General features: G+C 39.7%; 1 long non-coding RNA gene across 1 annotated transcript in view; it reads left to right on the top strand.

The window, feature by feature from the left end:
- The window catches only part of LOC138737682 (uncharacterized), a 54,639-nt gene extending 32,419 nt beyond the window's left edge, over positions 1-22,220 (top strand). Inside the window, exons 2-3 of the long non-coding RNA XR_011341145.1 lie at positions 10,461-10,550; positions 22,108-22,220. This is a non-coding gene — a long non-coding RNA (uncharacterized lncRNA). The remainder of the gene's footprint in view (positions 1-10,460; positions 10,551-22,107) is intronic.
- Positions 22,221-22,456: the final 236 nt, after the last annotated feature.

The following is a 22,456-nucleotide window of genomic DNA, read 5'->3' as shown; positions in this document are numbered from 1 at the left end:
ATGCCAAATCGGAACCCTCTCCTCGGCCTACTACCGGACTTTCCAGTGTGCATGTGTGGAAGGCCTGGGGATGATTCAGAATTGGAACTCGGGTGTCACGAGCTCTGGTGGCCGGCAAGACAGGAGCCTGTTGACTCACCAGTGAGTGTTCCACTGGCCCGCGAAGCCTCCCTGGGAATCAGTGGCAATGGTGGGGACGTGTCGGGGATCGACAGCAGCTTGGCGGCCAGCATTTTTTTAAAAATGAGAATTAAACATTATTTTAATGCTTAAAAATCCTTCCCTGGTTATTTGTTGCTGTTTAAATTATTTACTGATGTTACTAGGCTATTTTTTAAAAAAATGACCAATTATCCAGAAAAAAAAACGTTTATACTGACCATTTTGGATAATCGGAGTTGTACTGTATATAGAAATAAGTATTTCCAATAAAGAGCAAAGTTTTGTCTGTTCCTAGTCATTGCAATAAATTCAATTTTCTGAATGTCAATGCAGGAAACTTAAGTGAAATGTAATCTCATATGTTAGTGTGAATTCATGCATCAGTCTCTCTCTTCCCCTAGAAAAGGAATGAGAAAGAGTAATTTTTGGTTGAAATCTGATAGAGAGTGAGCAAAGGAAAATCTTACTGAGAGTAAGAGTAAAGGGAGGAGGAAAGGGGAGATGGGGTTGGGGGTGGGGAGAGAGAGATTTTAACTTCACTGCAAAATAATGATACAAATAGCTGCAGCTTTCATGCTCAGTGATTTAGACAAAAATATGAATACATGATCCTCCACTCCCAGATCCTTTTGTTTCTAGAACCATTGTAGTATGTTTACTACTATTATGTTTCTGGTTGGATAACTTCTCAACACCAACTTAATATGACTACTAACTTAAAAAAAATCAAACTCCATGGAAAACAGTTTATTCCTGGTTAATTTCAGTGAGCATGTTGATCAGCAACTTTCATTGGGTGCCAAATGCTTCCAAGGACTCAGAAGTGTTGCAGCAGAACACCGTGTCTATGCAAGGCCCTTCTCTTTTCTGCTTGACTGTTACAGTCACCCCAAGACAAACTCAAGGACTGGTATATGACCTCTGAACTGCAGGATCTTCACCAACCTCAGATGTGGCGGAGAGGCTAGCTAACAAGATACAAGATAACTGACCTGTTTATGACATAAAAAGTTAAAAAAAAACTTCAAATGCTGGAAATCTTTTTAAAATTGCTGACCTAATAGGTTTTTCAGATTTTATATAGTTAATTATTTCATCTTGACTTTCACATAAAGGAGAATGAATTTATCATCATACATTCCAATGTACATATGAACCAAAATTCTACATGATGCAGCCAAACAGGTACTTTGTAATATACCTGATATTACATTCTTTAAGGAAAAAGATAATAAAAGAAAATAAATCTAAATAGGTCATATACATTGAATGGTAGACAATTAAGGAATGCAGAGCAACAAAGGGATTTAGGAGTTATGGTTAATAGTACCCTCAAAGTTGATACTCAGGCAGATAGAGTGGTGAGGAAGGCATTTGGAATGTTGGCCTTCATAAATCAGAGTATTGAATTCAAGAGTTGGGATGTTATGATAAAATTGTACAAAGCATTGGTGAGGCCAAGTTTGGAATATTGTGTGCAGTTTTTGGTCATCAAATTATAGGAAGGATATAAACAAAATGGAGAGAGTGCAGAGAAGGTTCACGAGAATGTTGACAGGATGTCAGGGTTTGAATTACAGAGAAAGGTTGAGCAGCCTGGGGCTTTCTCTGGAGTGTAGAAGATTGAGGGGGATTTGATGGAGGTGTTCAAGATTTTAAAAGGGACAGAGAGAGTGTCAACGTGGATAGGCTTTTTCAATTAAGAGTGGGGGATATTCAAATCAGAGGCCATGGTTTGAGATTGCAGGGGGAAAATTATGAGGGGAATATGAGGGGAAATTTCTTCACGCAAAGGGTGGTTAGGATGTGGAATAAGCTTCCGGCAGAGGTGGTTGAAGCAAGAACTTTTTTTACATTTAAGGAAAGACTGGATAATTACATGGAGGGAAGAGGATTGGAGGGGTATGGACCAGGTGCTGGTCAGTGGGACTAGGAGGGTGGGGATTTGTTCTGGCATGGACTAGTAGGGCCAAACTGGCCTGTTCTGTGCTGTATATGATTATATGGTTATAGATAGATAATAAATATCTAGAGATAAAGTGGTGGAAGAAAAAATTTTGTGTTTTTGTTGTGCCAGACTGGTTTATACTTATGGTAGTAAGGGAAGATTCAACAGGCTGATAGCCATTTGAAAAAAAAAACTGTTCTTGGATGTACAGGTGCAGTACTTCAGGCATCTGTACATTTTTCCTGAAAGTAGTAGGTGTTATGTTTGTTCTTTGAATAAGAACAACTTTCCATGGGTTTAACACTTAAACAACTTTATTTTCCAAGCTGCTTGAACCAACAACCCACTTGACTTCTGTTGTGGTCTACTTTTTGTTCCCACACAAACTGTGTGTATTGCCTACTGGGAAATGTAGTTCTTTATTATATACGCGTAATAAATCAGTAGCGGAAAGAGATTGTGACATCTGTGGGTCCCTTGTAATCTTGACTACCTTCTTCAATGGGTGGGAGGTCAGAGTCTGTCAAGGATTTGGCTGTGTTTTATTGGTGTTTCAGGGCACTCAAATTACCAAACCAGGCGATGAGGTAGCCACTCAATATACTTACCACATCAGAGGTGTAGAAAGTTTGATAGACTGTTCAACAACATACCAAATCTTTTCAGACTTCTAAGGAAAATAGAGACACTGGTGTGCCTTCTTCAGACTTGTCTCATTGTGTAGGCTTTACGAGAGATCCTTAGATATGTGGACTCCCAGGAACTTGAAAGTACTAATCCTCTTCTCCTCTGTCCCATCAATTCAGAGAGGTGCATGGTCCATCAACCTCCCCTTCCTAAATTTCACAATCAGGTCCTAGGACTATTTGATGTTGGGAGTAAAATTGTTGTTCTGCCACCACCCAACCAGAAAATTAGAATTTCCCTTAATGCATCCATGTTAAATTAATTTACATAATGCAAGATAAAATTACAGTAAAGCAACCTGTAAAAATATGTTCATATTATTTTTTTATTGCTGATTTCGAAACTTAAGAGTAATTAGAACCAAAGTAAGAATAAAGAGAAAAACCTGCGACAATCTGAGATAGTAGAGGTGGCCAATGTGGGGCTTTGCCTCTAATGGGGAACAAGGTGCTTGACATTCAGTAAGTGGACCAGCTGGAAAGTGATACATTTCTTCCTTTGCTGGGTATATGTGTGCCCCCAACAAATGGACTTAAGATTCTTCACCATTTGAGTGGCTCATAGTTTAGCATCACCATGAATCAGCAATATTTTTTTCCCCCCTAAGGAGATTTCTAGAATATCCTTGGAGCATTTCCTGTGTCTGTCTTCCAAAACTTTGCTCTTGAGAAGAGAAAAATTGAAGGTCTATTGTGTTGAATGTGTAAATGTCTTGGTATGATGTTTGGAGATAGATGACTAAGAGAACCTTGCAGATTGAATGGAAGTGTGAGTTCTGTAAGGTAAAAACATCATGAGATGGGACCGGAGAAGGAGTCACCCAGTACTAAGGAGTAACAGGATGCAGATGTGACCTTGTACACTCAAGATAAGCTTGGCACTAACAGGAATGATGTGCAGCAGACTAACAGAGAAGGATAGCAACAGTTTATTCATTGGACAATGTCATGGTATGATAATTTACTAAGTACGTATCCTGAGGTATAAAAAAAACACCACTTGCTGATAACGGCAGAATGCGCCTTCTCCAACTAACACTGTTAGTTGTAAGTGTTACAATCCGGCAATAAAGAACAAAGAACCTTGATTTCGACTCAGTCTGGTGTTTGACTCACTCATTCATGAACAAAGCAGACCTAACAATTCTCCATCATGGAGGAAACCCCATCATAAGTACTGAGTGTGATATGCAAAATTGGGAAAGATAGTACCATTTATTAGGAGTTTATTAGTTAGTTCGGCTCCGAATCATGGGTCCTCTACCGGCACCACCTACGGCTCCTAGAACGCTTCCACCAGCGTTGTCTCCGCTCCATCCTCAACATCCATTGGAGCGCTTACATCCCTAACGTCAAAGTACTCGAGATGGCAGAGGTCGACAGCATCGAGTCCACGCTGCTGAAGATCCAGCTGCGCTGGATGGGTCACGTCTCCAGAATGGAGGACCATCGCCTTCCCAAGATCGTGTTATATGGTGAGCTCTCCACTGGCCACCGTGACAGAGGTGCACCAAAGAAAAGGTACAAGGACTGCCTAAAGAAATCTCTTGGTGCCTGCCACATTGACCACCGCCAGTGGGCTGATATCGCCTCAAACCGTGCATCTTGGCGCCTCACAGTTTGGCGGGCAGCAACCTCCTTTGAAGAAGACCGCAGAGCCCACCTCACTGACAAAAGGCAAAGGAGGAAAAACCCAACACCCAACCCCAACCAACCAATTTTCCCCTGCAGCCGCTGCAACCGTGTCTGCCTGTCCCGCATCGGACTTGTCGGCCACAAACGAGCCTGCAGCTGACGTGGACTTTTTACCCCCTCCATAAATCTTCGTCCGCGAAGCCAAGCCAAAGAAAGAAGATTAGTTAGTTCATATAACCTAAGAACTGCATCCTAGCCTGATAATAAAGGAACAAGATCTCATAATTGCAGTAACAACCTTAGAAACATTATCATTTCCATGTAGATTCTCTGTGTTACAATTGGATTGTATCTAGTGTAGAGGCAAAGTGCTGGAGAATAGTGGTGGGTTCTTATCCCTTCTGCTGCTGAAACTTCTGATGAGAAATTCAATGGACTACTTCAAAGAAGGGATACTATGGCTGATAGCTCCAGCTTCAGGCTGGAAGAAGCCAAATGCATAAATGTTCTTGTCTATAAGGTGACTGTGACATGGATCCACTGAGTACAAGAGATTGCATATATTTTGTTATTCAAAGAGAGCTCCTTGTCATTTATTCGTTCATACTCTATTCTGAGGATTTTAAACAAATTCACCCTGTCTGGCAGAAACCATGTTTTGTAGAAGTCTGAAGTCATAAAATTGTCTTTTACCATTTGCTGCACAACTCCCTATGGGCTTTTGTGATTTGAAGCAACTGTGAATGCATTACCCACTTTTAGCTTTGTGCCCGAAATCAATCACCAACCCGTCATCAGCCAGTAACAGGTAATTTCTTCAAATAGGAGGTGAGAAACTGCCTGAGGCCAAATGAGAGAATTGGCTTGAGCTTTGGATTTCCATGTGGGAGCAGTGCCATCAGATCAGTTCCGTTCATTTTTTAAAAATGCTGCATATAACCAGAAATTTCCTGATCATTTCAGTTTCTCATCAGAGTTTTATTGGAAGATTTAAATAAACTGCAACTTTGGAAATTGTTTTGAGTTCTTGTGGTTGTTTAGAGCAACTGCTGAGGAAATTATTAATCAACAAGAATATAGACCCCTTTTTTAAACTATATAATTTCACTGCTGTTTCTGCCCCCCCCCACCCCTCCCAATATAGGGATCAACATAATGCAGGTATTCAAGCACTGTTTACAATTTTAATCTTCAGAAAATAAATGATATCAATTGGACACTAATAGAGGCAATCTCCTATGAGGGAGAGGGAAAGCAAAATTCAAGGTCCTGCACATTATCTGACATGTAATTGTTTTGAATTGTGTGTGTATGTTAGTTGATGACAAAAAGGGAAGGCTTTGGTTTTAAAGATTAATTAGCAATCATATGCTGCTATTCATGTCTCTTTCAGAATATCCCACAGCCTTTTGCAGGTGCTGAAGTGTAATTAGTGTTATAATCAAAACATTAGATACAAGAGATTGTAATTAACATTACCTCAGCATCACTTTCCTGCATTAGCCCATATCCCCTAAATAACCAAAGATCTACCAGTTTGTAGAGAAAAAACTAGTTAGCTGTAAATTTTCTACTCACAGCTGCATGTACTGTGTGGAACTCCAGCCAAAAAGTACCATCCCTCTTGAGCCTAGACTGTTGAGTTGAAGTGTATTAATATCACCCTGTGGCCACAAGTTCCCCAGATCACTTGATCACTATTGCCCAGTCAGTTTCCTCCTGATCTGAGCTTCTCAAATCCAAATGCCTGAGTCACCTAACTCCAGTTGCCCAGCAGCAGCCTTCAGATAAAATCTGTGTTAGTCTGCCATAAATCTATCTGATGTGTGATACATGGCAATTAGCTTGTGCACAACAAGCTCTATTAAACAACAATACAATAATGAACAGAACATTTGTTTTGGCAAGAAGATCAGAAGTGAGTTTGTTGTTCTTCTAATTAGTCCTTTGGGATTGCACTGGAATGTTATCCTAGATTTTTGTGCTCAACTTCAGGGAGTGGGATGTGAAAGCCTTGAAGTGCTACCAGTGGTTGTGCAGGTTTCAGATTTGTCTTCTGACTGAGAGTACACACCCACAATATTCCAAAGAACAAAGCTGGCACGTTGACCTCCTTCAGTTCTATAGGATTCTAGAATTCTATGTTATCTCAGGAAACTTCAGAGATATTAGTAATGCTATTAACATTGGGTAGCATAATGCTATTTCTGCGCCATTGACCTGGTTCAAATCTGGCACTACCTGTTATGAGTGTGTACGTTCTCTCTGTGACCAAACAGGTTTCCTCTGGGTGTTCCAGTTTCCTCCCACATTCCAATGATGTAGGGAGTTTGTAGGTTAATTGGTTTCATGGGTGTAATTGGGCAGCATGGAATCATGGCCCAAAATTTAGGATACTATGCTGTATCTCTAAATTTAAAAATAATCATGGTATCATTGCCAAAGTTGTATCCACCAACAGAACATGCCCAACACAAGGCCTATTGCCATCAAGGTTCACATATTTTGCAATGCTCCAGGAAGAGCTGGAGGTGCAGCACTATGAGGGAAGAGTTACTTGCCTGGAATTTTCTAAAATACCCACCAAGTAACTTAAACAACTAATAATTTTTCTCCATTAAAAACAAAATACCAAATCAAAGAAGTTGAGCAGTATGACTTAAAATAATTTTTGGGAAAAAACAAGATGCCATTATGTTAAATGACTGCACAAAATACAATACACCACCATGATTTAAATTTTAATATCTGAATAACCTGTTAAAATGGAAGCTGCTTCCTTCACATTCCTTGATGTTATTTCTAGTTCCATTAAGCAGAGTATATGGATGGCTGGAACTAATTGTCATGGCAAACAATTCCGTGTACTTAAAACTTATTGAAGCCTAGTTGCTATTTTTCCACAAAGTCCATGAACTGAAAGCAGCTTGAAATAAGGACTTTCAATGAAGATCATTATTATACCAAGTTATGGGAAATAAAAACCCATTCTTTATCTTTCAGCTCTTCTATACTTCATTACTGAGTTAAATGATGCACTTATACTTGATTTATAGCATTGATAAACTGAAGTTAATTAGATAAAATATCCTACCATGCCAAATAAGTTCACACAGATTATTGCTCCAGTAAGAATTATTGAAATAGGAAAAGATAATAAAATTTACATTTTATACAATTAAAATTTGTGACATTTTTCTGAACATAGAACAATACAATACCAGTACAGGCCCTTCAGCCCTCGATGTTGTGCCGATCCATATATTCCTTGCAAAAAAATACTAAACTTTCCCTACCCCATAACCCTCTATTTCCTTTCATCCATGTGTCTGTCTTATAGTCTCTTAAATGCCCTTACTGCTTAAGCCTCCACCACCATCCCCGGCAAGGCATTCCAGGTACCCACAGCTCTCTATGTAAAAAAACTTACCCTGACGTCTCCCCTAAATTTCCCTCCCTTCACTTTGTACATAGAAGTTTCTTATTTTACAGTGACTGTACATACAACTCTAATATGATAGATTAATCTGTACAGTTATTATTATTTAAACTCTAATCATCTTAAAAATTCCAATTTCGCATTCTATCAGTTTCTGTGAAAAAACATCTTTGTGCATTAACTTACCAAGCAGCAGAGCTATTAGAAGATTACGATTTTCACTCAGCAGCCAGTGTAATTATTAAAATCCAGAGAGAAAGATTGAGCAGAGAGCACATGTTGGTCTATATTTGTGACTGGCTGATTCTGATGTGAGCATCACATTACTGGCTGTAATATCATGACATCAGCCAAGTCTGCCATATTCACACATTTTATGAAACAAGTCTGAAACAAAACCTAAACCTGTTACTTTTCATGATAATAGCGTTTGTGTGCTAAACATAGTTGTTTGAAGGCCCAACAAAAGTCTCAATGTTTGTAATTGAAACTTCCAATACCATTAATAAAATTTCAGCACATTTAAATAAATGAAGGCACCTCAAAATTAACTATTTAATTGGTGGAGTCCAAAAAATTTGCACTAACATTAATTCTTCAGATGTAATTCTTCTTATAATTTTTCTCATCTGGAGATGCAATCCAGATGAATTTCCAAAAAAAAAATACATATGTATGTGTCCCTATCTTCATGTGTGTGTATAATTATCAGTTCTCAACTTGTGGTTGGGTAATGTTAGAGGTTAATTTGACATTGATGGATAAGTTTCTTCATATTGTTAGGCACAAAATTTGTTATGTCAAAGGGAGACAATTAAAACTGCCCTGTATTGTTTATTCAGCTGATTTGAATAATGATAAATCTGAGCTACTTATAAGGAGATTATGTAAATCCATTGTTCTAGGAGGGAGGACTTAGGTCTACACTGAATGATGTATATAAGTGCTGCTGTTGGAATATAATTTACATCAAAAATTCTCAATGGACCCAAACCTTGTGTGAAGTGCCATCTAATAGTGGCTTATCAATTGACAGACAGGAACTTAATCACAGAATTTCAATGGTGTTTCAGAAGATTAATTGCTGTAAATTAAAATCTAGTTAGCACAAGGTATCTAGGGCGTGAGTGAACAGGACATGTGATTTTACATCTATTGAACTATGTGCATTGCAATATCATTAATGAGGAGTACAAAATCTGAACCATGACATGTTATTCAGAATTTCAAGTTCAATGCCAAAACAAAAAGAGCACAGAGAACAAAAAAGTAAAAGGAGGTAAGTAAAATGTTCATTAGATTGCCTAAGCTTCAACAATATATGTTGAGGCAGTGAGGGTTTACTAACTATCAGCATAAACAAAAGTTGCTAATAATAACTTACAGAACTATTAAAAGATTCTAAGATTGGAATAGACTGTATTTAACTGATAAGGACAGTGTTAGAATACACTCTAAGAAGTAATCACTACAGGATCTTCTCATCAATATGAATGGAGATTCAGGTGAAAAAAGAGGAGCAATGTATCTCAGTAACACCACAAGTTATGTTATTATATATTTGTTTTGAAATAAGTAATATGCAATTTTTAAATATAAAATTGAGGACCAGAGGGAACAGCCTCAGAATAAAGAAATCCCTTTTGAGCAGAGGATGATGAGAAATTTCTTCAGTCCAAGGGTGGTGAATCTGTGGAATTTATTGCTACAGACAGCTGTGGAAACAAAGTCATTGGATTGATTTTAAAGCCGAGGTTGATAAGTTCTTCATGCGTAAAGGACATCAAAGGTTATGTGGGGGAAGCAGGAAAATGAGGATGAAAGGGAGAATACATTAGCCATGATTTGAATTGTGAATGACCAAATTCTATTTCTACATCTTATGATCTAAGGGGCTTATTTTTTTCTGCAGAATATTCTGAACAACTGCAAAAATTCAGAGGCAGATGAACATTATTTGGATTTAAATATCTACATGGATTAGTGCCTGAGACAATAGCTTTTCTATCTAGTTTTGCGAACTGCCAATGGACTTGCATTACAGATGGATTAATCTCATTTTTGTATGAACACTGGCTTTATATACAGATACATAATCTTTTATCTGAAAACCTTAGGACCAGACACTTTCCAGAATTTGGAATTTTTTGGATAATAGAATAGTAGTAATGGTGGTACGTTAATTAATTGTGCTGATTTCAGATTCACGCAAAACAAAGACACACTCCAACTAGAAGGGTCTCTAGATGGGGGAGAGGGGGTTGCTGCAGTGCTGGATGGGGGGGGCATTACAGCTGTGCTTGATGGGGGTGGGGTGGTGATAAAGTGAGATAAATATACACCATTTTTAAATAAAAAATTACAGTAAAACAATCAAACCAGTCAGTGGTATACGTTCACTTTATCGTTGTTGAACTCTCTCAATCGGCACATGGTCAATATGTGCTTTTTTTTGTCATAGTTTCCACACCATAATCTTCAGTAAGATGCTATACAGATACAACGCAATAAAGCTTCTGCAATAATTCTACTTTCTGCGGTATCGATAATGACAGACGCTTCCTTTTCTGCTTCTCTCTGTTACCCATAGGGGAGTCTGCAGCTCTTTGTGATGTTTTCACAGTCTTCAAAGTCCATGAACAGCCGAGGCTTGTCTGACTGGTAGGAACACCGAGATGGGGTAGGTCACGTCGGGTCATGTTTAGCGCCAAATGTGAGCATGGATGTGCAGATGACATCCATGGGGAAAAATATTTGGTTTTCAGAATTTTGGATGAATGATTATGTTCCTATATTGATGTCATCAGTATTTTTTTCTTTTGTACATGTATCTTTTTCTTGAGTACAGTTCATAGTTACCGATTGTAGAGCGCGTCAAAAGAATCAAAGACTTGTAGATCCATACCAAGGTTTTTATTAACTAGAAGACTGGAGCGTATCACATGTAGGTTGACCAGTCCAGAATGTCCTGGTCTGGCTAGGAGCAACCCTTTAAGACCTGCAAGTAGGCGTGGCTGCACTCTCAGCCAATCACAGTCAGCCTACACTACAATCTGTACATGTACACATTGGTGATAGAATCTGTACTATCACACCGATAAGTAGAAATTCTGTCTGGCCTGCAGAAAAGGAATCTTATGGTTGTATGTGATGCCATGTTTGTACTCTGACAATAAATTTAAACTTTGAACTTCAAACTTTTGTGTATATTACAATGTATATTGACCTGTCTTCTCATTTATCATCTTACAAAAAATGAATGGAAAGATTTTCTTTCTTTGGCTTGGCTTCGCGGACGAAGATTTATGGAGGGGTATGTCCACGTCAGCTGCAGGCTCGTTGGTGACTGACAAGTCCGATGCGGGACAGGCAGGCACGGTTGCAGCGGTTGCAAGGGAAAATTGGTTGGTTGGGGTTGGGTGTTGGGTTTTTCCTCCTTTGTCTTTTGTCAGTGAGGTGGGCTCTGCGGTCTTCTTCAAAGGAGGTTGCTGCCCGCCGAACTGTGAGGCACCAAGATGCACGGTTGGAGGCGAGATCAGCCCACTGGCGGTGGTCAATGTGGCAGGCACCAAGAGATTTCTTTAAGCTGTCCTTGTACCTCTTCTTTGGTGCACCTCTGTCTTGGTGGCCAGTGGAGAGCTCGCCATATAACATGATCTTGGGAAGGCGATGGTCCTCCATTCTGGAGACGTGACCCACCCAGCCCAGTTGGGTCTTCAGGAGCATGGATTCGATGCTTGTGTACTCTGCCAGCTCAAGTTCTTCGATGTTGGTGATGAAGTCACCATGTTGAGCCTGAAGACTACCTGGATGCATCCCCGATCCAAACACTGGCACCTCCTCGACTATGTTCTGGTGCGAGGAAGAGACAAACGAGAAGTGCTCCACACCAGGGTCATGCCCAGCGTGGAATGCCACACTGACCACTGGCTTGTTCGCTGCAAGCTCAACCTTTACTTCAAGCCAAAGTTCAAGAACAGTGGAGACCCCAGAAAGAGGTTAAATGTTGGAAACTTGCAGTCAAACGAAGTGAGAGGAAACTTCCAGGCAAACCTCCAAGCAAAGCTTGAGGATGCAAACTGCCTCACGGACACGTCTCCTGAAACCCTCTGGGATCAGCTGAAAACGGCCATACTGCAATCCACTGAAGAGGTGGATTCTCCTCCAGGAAAAACAAGGACTGATTTGACGAAAACAACCAGGAAATCCAGGAGCTGCTGGCAAAGGAGCGATCTGCCCACCAGGCTCACCTTGCAAAGCCTTCCTGGCCAGAGAAAAAACGACCCTTCCGTCTCGCATGCAGCCATCTTCAGCACAAACTCCGGGAGATCCAAAATGAGTGGTGGACTAGCCTCGCCAAATGGAAAGATTAATATACTTTTAAATGCAAATAGTTGGCCAGGTAGTCCATAACACTACAGGATTGTATTTTTTTTAAATAGTTTCTTAAAAATTTTTTTTAATGAGAGCCTAACTGGTCAGAACTGAACCATTGAAGCTGTGAGACAGTTGCACTTGGTGCAGAGCCATTGTTTCACCCAATTATATCACTCTCATGCCCAACCACAAGCTGGAAATGCCACAGCAGACATGTGAACTTCTGTAAAATACGTGGGAGATTCAAACACGTAGAGAATCGGAGAAATAATGTACTTCAATTTCTTCAACAATATTGTCTCCACTGCACAGGAGAAACTAAAGTTAGATTGAGTAACTACTTTGTAAAATGCCTGCATTCAGTCTGAGAGGGAGATTCTAATTATGTGACATTTCAGTTCACCATTATAATTTCCACAACAATCTAACTGTTTATGGTCTTTTCTACTGTTATATCCAGAACCATCTTTTGCTTGCGGTAATGTCCTTATTTCTGTTTGAATCATAGTGGCCCATCCTGTTCAACAATAAAGTGGATAAACAAACATTCTACCAAATTACATTCCATCTCACAGTCTATAGCCCACTTATCTAGCCAGTTTATATGTCGCTGAAGCATTTGTGCATATCCTCACACCCCACTGGCCTTTTTGCATTTGCAAACATGGATATATTAGACTTAATTCCCCTCATTGAAAACAGAGCTATTGATTATGAGTAGTTGAGGCCTGAGGGTTTGTGATAGTACAGATCTATCACCAATGTACATAGTGTATATAGTTACTGTATCTAGACTGTGCTTACAGCGATTGGCTGAGAGCTAAGCCACACCTATTGTTTGGGCCTTAAAGGGTTGTGTCCCTAGCCAGGTCGGATCATTCCGGACTGGTCGGCCACCTGTGAAGAGCTCCGGTCTTTTGCTAATAAAAGCCTTGGTTTGGATCAACAAGTCTTTGGTTCTTTCGACGAGCTCTACAATTTTATTAGCAAAAAGAATTTTTTTTGAAAGGGATGGAGCGTTTAACTCGGCCAGAAAAACTTGATATCGACCCACAGTCAGCTACAGCCTTCAAAGCCTTTAAGTTCTGGCTGCTGAACTTTGAAAACTTCCTGAGATTCATTCAGGTAGAGGAGGATAACCAGCGTCTAACAGCATTGCTGTCTATGGTGTCCTTGAGAGTCTACGAGAACATCCAGGATGAGACCACTTACACCGCAGCCATAAAGGTACTGAAAGGACTGTATGATCAACCGGTGAACAGAGTTCATGCCCGGCTCATGCTTGCGTCGAGGAAGCAACAGCCCAGCGAGTCCAGCAGGGCATATTTACAAGTATTAAAGGGATTGGGCAAGGACTGTAACTGTGTGGACAAAACTGCTGCCGAGATCACGAGCGACCTCGTCCGGGATGCCTATGTGGCCGGGCTCCGATCGAACGAAGTGAGGCTGCGTTTGCTCGAGCAAGGGGTAGAAAAACTAGAGGACGTGGCCCGGATTGCAATCACAATGGAGGATGCAGCCTTAAAGTCCACCGAGCTCTCTAGGGACTGGACCCCACATTCTGATGTGAGTAGAGTGCCCTTCTACCCTACCCCTTACGGACTGTCGGCTGCTGCTACCCTGCCCCGTGCGAACCCGAAATGTTATTTCTGCGGGAGGGACAAGCACAGCAGGTCCCAGTGCCCAGCAAGAAAAGCCAGGTGCCAGAAGTGCCTTAAAAAGGGCCACTTTGCTGCAGTCTGTAGGTCTAAAATGGCCGCCAGCAAACACAGTGCCTCGTGTGAAGCTCAACCGCCACTATCCCATTCAAACTCTTCTTCCCCAGAGCTCTCGTCCAATGAGAGCGAGGGCTCTCCTGCACGACCCGCCTGACGCGCTCTCCAGGGGGACGTGCGCCAGCATACAGATGGACAGACTACGGAAACTCCATGAGGCGCTCTGTCATCCAGGGGTCACTAGGTTTGCTCACTTTGTCAAGGCGCGCAACTTACCCTACACAGTTGAGGAGATCCGCTCCATGACCCGAGCCTGTTCGGTGTGCGCCGAATGCAAGCCCCACTTCTTCCGTCTGGATAACTCCCACGTTATCAAAGCCACCCGCCCCTTCGAGCGTCTTAGCGTAGACTTTAAGGGACCCCTACCGTCGACCAACCGTAATACCTACATCCTTACGGCCATCGACGAATACTCCCGCTTCCCATTCGCTGTGGCCTGCCCAAACACCACTGCCACCTCAGTGATACAGGCCCTTCACAGTATTTTCACCATCTTCGGGTACCCCAATTCCATCCACAGTGATAGGGGGTCCTCATTCATGAGTGCAGAGCTACAACAGTACCTTCTGGAGTGTGGTATTGCTTCAAGCAGGACCACGAGCTATAACCCACGCGGTAATGGCCAGGTCGAGAGGGAGAATGCCACCATATGGAGAGCGGTTACACTGGCTCTCCGGTCTAAAGGTCTCCCCACCTCTCACTGGCAGGAGGTTCTCACTAGTGCCTTACACTCCATCCGCTCCCTCCTATGTACTGCAACAAATGCCACCCCCCACGAAAGGATGTTCCTTTTCCCGAGGAAATCCGAATCGGGAACCACTGTACCGGCATGGCTCACCGTCCCTGGCCCCGTCCTTTTGCGACGCCACGTCCGGCACTCAAAGAACGACCCCTTGGTCGACCGAGTGACTCTACTCCACGCGAACCCACATTACGCATACGTGGAGTTCCCAGACGGGCGGGAGGACACTGTTTCGGTGCGGGACCTAGCTCAGGACGCGGTAGACCCAGCAAACCCCCCAACTCCTTATGCTCCAGGCCCCGTGCCGCAACAGAAGGACCAACAGCACCCCAATGACTCGGGCCACCCTGCCGACAAAACGACTGGGGAATTGAGCGACGGAGCAGTCGCACCCGATGAGCCCGCTGGCGACACCACTCCAGCGACCCCAATCCCGGCACCACGGCGGTCACGCCGGATGGTCAGACCCCCTGACCGCTACAGTCCTTGACCTACCCCTTCCTTTTCATTCTCTCCCTCGTTTTTGTTTTTTTTTTTCCCAGGGTCAATTCTCCAAGAAGGGGTGAATGTGATAGTACAGATCTATCACCAATGTACATAGTGTATATAGTTACTGTATCTAGACTGTGCTTACAGCGATTGGCTGAGAGCTAAGCCACACCTATTGTTTGGGCCTTAAAGGGTTGTGTCCCTAGCCAGGTCGGATCATTCTTGACTGGTCGGCCACCTGTGAAGAGCTCCGGTCTTTTGCTAATAAAAGCCTTGGTTTGGATCAACAAGTCTTTGGTTCTTTCGACGAGCTCTACAGGGTTGATTGCCCTTTATAACTTATGCTGCCTCACTACTCTCCCAACCAAATCCTGGTTCTCTTTTCATTGAATTCAGATATTTTCCAAATCTTCAGGTTTGGTGCATCTTTTGTTATCCAATGTTATCTTTAACTTCATTTCGTAGCCACTGCCAAACTACTTTTTCTAGTTTTTTTACCTTAAAAATATATATTTATGTGGCAGTATATTGATTCTTTCAAAATCAACATTTGTTGTTCAAGGCAGTATCTTTTCTTTCTTTTAATAATTTATTTTTCATACTGTGAACCATATTAACCAAAATATATACAAATGTTTCTCATTAAATATACACAGTGGCATTTTCTCCCTTTTTCCCCCCCCCTACCTTCCCTCCCCTCTTCCCACCCCCCTTCTCCAAAACCAATAAATATTCAACATATACAATACAATAAAAACCATTAAACAATGTCATCACACAATGAAAATAAACAAGAAAAATGTGTCATCTACTTTTACACATTGAATCAAGTCGTTTTGTCGTCTTATAATTTTAGGGGGTGGAGGTCCGAAGCAAGCCCTCTCTGTTATGTTCCATGTATGGTTCCCAAATTTGTTAAAATAATGTGACTTAATTTTTTTAATTATATATATATTTTTCCAATGGAATACATTTATTCATTTCCATGTACCATTGCTGTATTCTCAGGCTCTCTTCCATTTTCCAAGTTGTCATTATACATTTTTTTTTGCTACTGCTAAGGCTATCATAATAAATCTTTTTTGTGCTTTATCCAATTTGAGGCCTAATTCCTTACTACTTAGAAGAAAGATCTTTGGATTTTTTGGTATGTTATTTTTTGTGATTTTATTTAATATCTGATTTAGATCTTCCCAAAACATTTTCACTTTCTCACATGCACAAATTGCATGTACTGTTGTTCCCATTTTCTTTTTACAGCAAAAACATCTATCTGATAATGTTGGATCCCATTTTTTAACTTTTGGGGCGTGATATATAACCTGCGTAACCAATTATACTGTATAATGCTTAACCTAGTGTTTATTCTATTCTTCATAGTTCCAGAACATAACTTTTCCCATGTTCAATTTTTTATCTCTATGTTTAAATCCTTTTCTCACTTTTGTTTGGGTTTGTAGCTTATTTCATCATTTTCCTTATCTTGTAGCTTGATGTACATGATCGTAATAAATCTTTTAATTATCATTGTATCTGTAATCACATATTCAAAGCTGCATCCTTCTGGTAATCTCAGTTTGTTTCCCAATTTATCCTTTAAATAAGCTTTCAACTGATGATATGAAAACATTCCATATTTGTACTTCAACTGTTCAAATGTTAATAAATGATTTCCCAAAAAACAATTTTCTATTCTTTTGATTCCTTTTCTCTCCCATTCTCTAAAGGAAAAGTTATCTATTGTAAAAGGGATTAGTGGATTTTGTGTCAATAGTAATTTTGGTATTTGGTAATTCATTTTTTTCCTTTCTAAGTGGATCTTCTTCCACATATTGAGCAAATGATGCAGTACTGGTGAGCTTTTATATTGCACCAGCTTTTCATCCCACTTATAAAAGTATATGTTCCGGTACCTTCTCCCCTATTTTATCTAGTTCTATCTTAGTCCAGTCTGGTTTTTCCCTTGTCTGGTAAAAATCTGATAAATGCCTTAATTGTGCTGCTCTAATAATTTTTAAAGTTTGGTAACTGCAAACTTGGTTGTACCTCTTTGTTCATTTATCTAACACTATCCTCTGTTTCCCCCCTTTCCTCAAGAATTTCCTTATTATTCTCTTTAGTTCATTAAAGAATTTCTCTGTTAAAGGAATTGGTAATGATTGAAATAAGTATTGTATCCTTGGGAAGACATTAATTTTAATGCAATTTACCCTCCCTATCAATGTTAGTGGTAATTCTTTCCAATGTTCTAAGTCTTCCTGCAATTTCTTTATTAGTGGCTGATAATTTAGTTTGTACAGGTGGCTTAAGTTATTATCTAACCTAATACCTTGGTATCAGATTGCTTGTGTTTGCCATTTAAATGGTGATTCTTTTAAAAATTCTGTATAATCCGCATTACTCATTGGTATCACTTCACTTTTATTTGTGTTGATCTTGTACCCCGATATTTCTCCATACTCCTTCAATTTCTTATGTAATTCTTTTATTGTTATTTCTGGTTCTGTTAAATATACTATAATGTCATCTGCAAATAAACTGATTTTATACTCCTTTATTTTTATCCCTTTTATTTTATTTTCTGTTCTTATCAGTTCTGCCAATGGTTCTATTGCTAAAGCGAACAGTGAGGGGGATAATGAACATCCCTGTCTAGTTGACCTACTTAATTTAAATTGGTTTGGTACATATCCATTTACTGTTACCTTCACCAGTGGTTCATTATATAATGCTTTAATTCAATTAATATATTTTTCTGGTAGATTGAACCTCTGTAATACTTTAAATAAATAATTCCATTCTACTCTGTCAAAGGCTTTTTCTGCGTCTAAAGCAACAGCCACTGTTGGCTTCTTATTTCCTTGAACTGCATGAATTAGATTAATAAGTTTACGGACATTATCCGCTGTTCATCTTAATAAATCCAGTTTGATCTTGTTTTACTATTTTTGGTACACAATCAGCCAATCTGTATGCTAATAATTTCGCTATTATCTTATAATCTGAATTAAGTAGAGATATTGGTGTATATGATGCTGGTGTTAGTGGATCCTTCCCTGTCTTTGGTATTACTGTAATTATTGCTGTCTTACATGAATCTGGCAAGTTTTGTGTTTCTTCTATCTGGTTCATTACTTCCAGGAGAGGAGGAATTAATAAATCTTTAAATGTTTCATAAAATTCTATTGGGAATCCATCCTCTCCAGGCGTTTTATTGTTCGGCAGCTTTTTTTAATATATCCTGTACTTCCTCTATTTCAAATGGTTTTATCAGTTTGTTTTGCTCCTCTTGCAATTTCGGCAGTTCAATTTTAGCTAAAAATGCTTCTATTTTATCATCTTTCCCCTTGTTCTCAGTTTGGCATAATTGTTCATAAAATTCCTTAAAGTTCTCATTAATCTCCATTGGATTATATGTAATTTGTTTGTCCTTTTTCCTTGATGCCAATACAGTTCTTTTAGCTTGTTCGGTTTTAAGTTGCCAGGCTAATATTTTGTGTGTTTTTTCTCCTAGTTCATAATACTTTTGCTTTATTTTCATTATGTTCTTCTCCACCTTGTACGTTTGTAATGTTTTGTATTTTATTTTTTTGTCTGCCAATTCTTTCCTTTTCGTTATATCATTCATTTTTACTAATTCCTTTTCTGTACTTACTATCTCCCTTTCCAACTGCTCTATTTCCTGATTGTAGTCCTTAATTTATTATCTGCCCTCTAATGAAGGCTTTCATTGTGTCCCATAATATAAATTTGTCTTTCCCTGATTCCGTATTTATTTCAAAATATGTTTTAATTTGGCGTTCAATAAACTCTCAAAATTCCTGCCTTTTAAGTAGCATGGTTTAACCTCCATCTATATGTTCTTGGTGGGATGTCCTCCAGTTCTATTGTTAATAACGGATGAATGATCAGATAGAAATCTAGATTTATATTCAGTTTTCCTAACTCTCCCTTGAATATGGGCCGACAACAAAAACATATCAATCCTTGAATATGTTTTATGCCTACTTGAATAATATGAGTATTCCTTCTCTCTTGGGTGCTGCCTCCAACATATATCCATAAGTTTAATTTCCTGCATTGATTTAACAATAAATTTGGCCACTTTATTCTTTTTACTAGTCTTTTGTCCAGTTTTATCTAACATTGTATCCAAATTAAAGTTAAAATCCCCTCCTATCAATATATTTCTACAATCTTCAAAAAAAATATCTTGCATAAACTTTTGATCCTCCTCATTAGGTGCATATATATTGAGCAAATTCCAAAATTCTGAATATATCTGACACTTTATCATTACATACCTCCCTGCTGGATCTATTATTTCCTCCTCTATTTTGATTGGTACATTTTTATTAATTAAATATAGCTACACCTCTAGCTTTTGAATTATATGATGCTGTCGCTAAGTTCCCTACCCATTCTCTTTAATTTGTTATGTTCCACTTCAGTTAGATGCGTTTCCTGCACAAATGCTATATCTATTTTTTCTTTTTTCAGTAAATTTAATAGCCTCTTCCTTTTAATTTGGTTATGTATTCCATTAATGTTTATAGTCATATAGTTCAACGTGGCCATCTCATATCCTGTTTACACCTCATTTCCGCTTCCTCACCATCACCACCCCCCTTTTCCCATTTTCTTCTCTGCTTTCCCTTTTTAAATTCAATGTATGACAACACATTTAAAACCTAAAATACTCCAACAATTCCCACACCCAATATTCCCTTAACCCCAAATATCCCCCCCCTCTCTGAGTTGCCCCTTATCCCTTGCCAGACAACCACAGCTCCCCTTTCCATTTGGATTGTGAACCTGCTCGCAAGCGTCAACTGATTTCGCAGTGACGGTTATTCTCTCCCCTCCCAACCCCCCCAGAAAACAATTTTTTTACACATAAAACAAAGTTCTCCCTTTTTCGCCATACTTCCTTCCTTCCCTTCTCTTTCCCTTCTTTAGTTCTTTACATGTACATTGTTATTACATCTTTATATATATTTTATTGCCGTTCTTCATTCTTATTACATCTCTTCATCTCTCCTCCTGTCCTGCAAGCGTTCTGCAAATCCTTGTGCTTCCTCTGGATCCAAGAACAGTCTGTTTTGCTCCCCGGGATAAATATTTTAAGCACAGCTGGATGTCTTAACATGAATTTATATCCTTTTTTCCATAGGATCGATTTTGCTGTATTAAACTCCTTCCTTTTCTTTAAGAGTTCAAAACTTATGTCTGGGAAAAAAATATTTTTTGACCCTTGTATTCCAATGGTTTATTGTCTTCTCTAATTTTATTCCTTGCCCGCTCCAGTATATTTTCTTGTCGTATATCTCAAAAATTTTACTAAAATGGATCTTGGTTTTTGATGTGTCTGTGGTTTCGGAGCTAGTGTTCTGTGCACCCTTTCTATTTCCATTTCTTCCTGCATTTCTGTCGTTCCCAGGACCTTCGGATCCATTCTTTTATAAATTCCTTCATATCTGTGCTGCCTTCATCTTCCTTTAGGCCCACTATTTTTATGTTGTTTCGCCTACTATAATTTTCCAACATATCAATTTTCTGAGCTAACAACTCTCGTCTCTTTAACCTTTTTATCACTTTCTTCCAATTTTCCTCTTAAGTCGTTTACTTCCATTTCTACAGCCGTTTCTCGTTCTTCCACATTTTCTACTCTTTTCCCTATTTCTGTCATGACTAGCTCTAAACTTTGCATTTTATCTTCTGTCCTTTTCATTTTTCTTTTAATTGCACTAAATTCTAATGACAACCATTCTTTTAATGCTCTCATTTGTTCTTCACAAAAGCTTTATCTATATTCTGTCCATCTGTTTTACCTTCTATCTCTCTGAAGATCTTAGTCTTCTTCTTCCTTTTCTTCTGTCTGTACCTGTTTGTGTCATCTTTTTTTTCTTTGTATCTGTGTCTCTTCTAATTTTTTTTTTGAGTAGCTTGTCTCACTTTGTCGGGTCTCTTCTTGCTTGGCCTCTTGCTGTTGGTCCTTTTCTTCTGAGCTGCTCATCTGTTGAGCCCCCTGCTGCTGCTCCTCTTTCCTTTCACCCCATCGACTTTCTTTCTCACCTGGTACTTCACTCCCTCTCCTGCCGCTTTCCTCATCTTCCAGCTGAGAGCCCTGGTGTCGGACATCCCTCAGCTGGTTGTGCCATGGTTGCCTGCTTCAGCTGAGCTCCCCTCCCGTCGGTGTTTTCCTTCACGTTAGATTGCGCACTGTGCACTTTTGTTTGGCTCAGAGAGCCATTTTTGCAGTCCACTGGTCGGGGGGGGGGGGTCACAACTCCGCGGGGCCGTCACCAACCTCGGAGATCGAGCACTCTTCTTCACCACGGCTCCCTGTTCCTTCGTGCAGGTAAGGCTTTCTCCTTTCTTCTTTTTTTCCCATTTTTACTTTTTCCTCCTTAGGTGCCATTTTCTTTCTCTTTGCAACTTTATCTTTTGTTTCTTATATTTTGTATTTATTGAACATTGTCTTTTAACTTTTTTTCTTCTTTTCTGGAGAGGGCTGGTTTTACCCTACCGGCCACTACTCCATCACGTGACTCTCCCGGCAGTATCTTTTCTTTTGATGTAATGTCCTGGACTACCACAGCTAACTCACACTTCATACATTCATGGTTGCTTTATTCAGATTTCTGGTCACATATTGAATTTAGCCACAGATCTAAAGTAACTCAACCAAGTGATCTGGTAAACTACCTTATACATAGTCCACAAATTCATTCTCAAGGCCATGCAGCTGATTTGGTTTGCTCAGTCTCTATGTAGACGTGTCTTCTGTTACTACCTCATTACCACGGTTACATGTGCACTCTTAATTTCCTGATTTATACTTTGCATTTTAGAACATCTCATCCTTCAAATTGTCTTCAGACTTTTAAAGGTCAAAACAACTTTCCAAACGCTGAACAGATTAATCACTGCAGAAACGAATTGTTCCTTGGTGGTAAAGGGGAAAGTAAAGGTCAGTCCAGTCAGATACTTTTGTAACTATTAACAAAACATTCACATGTGTGCTATTATTTCTGGAACGCAATTTAATTAACTGTGGATCTTTGCAGCAGCAAAGATTGAGGTTTCTTTACCTTAGAGGAGACGGCTTGTAAATATTGCGTTCCCAGAGATTGATATATTTGACAAAATATCCTTTTACTGGGTTGTGTCATTTACTGAATGGGTATCAATGATTAATTT

The sequence above is a fragment of the Narcine bancroftii genome, chromosome 6 (assembly GCF_036971445.1).
Source record: "Narcine bancroftii isolate sNarBan1 chromosome 6, sNarBan1.hap1, whole genome shotgun sequence".
Lineage (NCBI taxonomy): Eukaryota > Metazoa > Chordata > Chondrichthyes > Torpediniformes > Narcinidae > Narcine > Narcine bancroftii.
The sequence above is the reverse complement of the archived record's forward strand: the minus strand, read 5'-3'. Positions and strand labels throughout refer to the sequence as shown.